At 41.0% G+C, this 2,089-nt stretch overlaps 1 non-coding gene across 1 annotated transcript; it reads right to left on the bottom strand.

The window, feature by feature from the left end:
- Positions 1 to 1,088: 1,088 nt before the first annotated feature.
- Positions 1,089 to 1,191, bottom strand: LOC111727641. Its single transcript, XR_002775139.1, has one exon. It is a non-coding gene; the product is annotated as a U6 spliceosomal RNA (small nuclear RNA).
- Positions 1,192 to 2,089: the final 898 nt, after the last annotated feature.

Here is a 2,089-nt window from a genome sequence, read left to right as displayed (position 1 = left end):
AGGTTGCTGTGAGCTGTAATGCCACGGCACTCTACCCAGGGGGACAGCTTGAGGCTCTGTCTCAAAAAAAAAAAAAAAAAAAAAAAAAAGAAAGAGATAGGGCAGCTTACTTGTCTGCAGACTTCCAGGTGATGTGTTGGCTGGGACCAAAGTTTCTCCTTATAGGAGCCGAGCCCAACTGAGTTTTTAACAGAATCTAGGAGTGAAGTCACACCCCTAATCCGTACTTCTTTGAAAGTCACCTTGACTTGGAAATTTCCAGTGAAGGTCTTGGAGATCCCAAGACTGCAGCTCTTTGGTTCCTGGCTTGGTTGCCTCTCCATTGACATTTATTAAGAGAATTGATAAGTGAGGTGGAATTCTATTCATCTTATTTTGTGAAAGTTTATTGTGTAGGTTATCCTTTGTGCCATTGTGGAAGCTAAGTTTTGACCTTTAGCTTTTGAGTGTTTACTTTCTTGGTGGTTTCACTGTGATGGCCAGTGTTGAGAATAGGTCTAAGTTTTTCCTGCAGAGCTTGTCTTCTTGTGGAGAATTTCCTCAGTGTTTGTATATCTGCAAAAGATTTGATTTCTCCATCAATTTCGAAACGTAGTTTAGAGGATACAGAATTCTGGGATGAAAATTGTTTAAAGAATGTTGAAGGTGGATGACCATGCTCTTCTGGTTTGGAAAGTTTCAGCTGAAGTCTGCTGCCATCCTAATGATGCCCCCATAGGTCAGCTGGCACTTATTCCTGCCTGCCTATAGAATTTTCTCTTTCATTTTGACTTTGGATAAGTTCATTACAATGTGTCTTGGAGAAGCTCTGTTTTGAGTTGAGATGACCTGGGGTTCAATATCCATCTAAAATGTGTTCGTAGCTGGGTGTTGTGGCAGGAGCCTATAGGCCCAGCTACCTGGAAGGCTGAGGCAAGAGAATCATGTAAGTCCAAGAGTTTGAGGTTGCTATGAGCTGTGATGCCATGGCACTCTACCGAGGGTGACATAGTGAGATGCTGTCCAAAAAAAAAAAAAATAAAAAAATAAAAATAAATAAAATGTGTTGGGATCTTTAGCAAAACTTGAGAAGTTTTCATTTATTACAGAAAAATATGGAATGCTTTATGAATTTGCATGTCATGCTTGCAGAGGTGCCATGCTAATCTTCTCTGTGTCGTTTGAATTTTTCTATATGTGCTGCTAAAGCAAGCATAAGTGCTTCATTTCTGAAGGGGTCATCTGGGTGGTGTACCCCAGCATCTGCTGCAGGCAGATATATATATATAATTTATCTGTATATATGTATTTATTTGTATATTTAAATAGATTATGTATCTCTCTCAGACAAAAGTAGCACCCATATTGTATAAAGAATTTCTATTTCTCAATAAGAACAGAGAACTTTGCAAAAGTTATAAACAGAAAATTTGCAGATGAAATGCAAATGTGTGGGCACAGTGGCTCACGCGTGTAATCCTAACACTCTGGGAGGCCAAGGCTGGTGAGAGACGCTGTCTCTACTAAAAAATAGAAGAGACACACACCTGTAGTCTCAGCTACTCAGGAGGCTGAGGCAAGAGAATTGCTTAAGCCCAAGAGTTTGAGGTCGCTGTGAGCTATGACACCATGGTATTCTACCCAGGGCAACAAGAGTGAGACTCTGTCTCAAAAAAAAAAAGAAAGAGTAAAGAAAAAGAAAGACAAGAATATGCAAATGACCAATATACTTAAGTAAAGATGTTTAACATTACTAGTGATCAGAGAACAGCAAATTAGAACAAAAGGCCATTATACCAAGTTGGGGCCCAGAACTGACCAGGTCTCTGGCCTTGCCTATCTAACTGTCCAGACACGGACCATTGCGCTACCTTGCTGGGGATCAACTCCCCTTAGCTGCCTGAGGGCTATTCATCTTAGCTGGAGGGGGAGAGAGACAGAGAGAAACAGTCTTTGAGGGAGAGAAGTAGTCTTAGTAGGAGAGCGAATCTCAGCAATCTTTGTAGAGCAGGAGGAGCAAAAGAGTTAGAGTGAGTCCATGAAAGAATGAACGAATGAATGAATCCAGACTAACCTCTCCTGCAGCCACTTATAGAAGTGATCCCATGGC

Source organism: Otolemur garnettii, unplaced genomic scaffold, assembly GCF_000181295.1.
Source record: "Otolemur garnettii isolate 467f Iridium unplaced genomic scaffold, OtoGar3 scaffold00115, whole genome shotgun sequence".
Taxonomy (NCBI): Eukaryota; Metazoa; Chordata; class Mammalia; order Primates; family Galagidae; genus Otolemur; species Otolemur garnettii.
The sequence above is the reverse complement of the archived record's forward strand: the minus strand, read 5'-3'. Positions and strand labels throughout refer to the sequence as shown.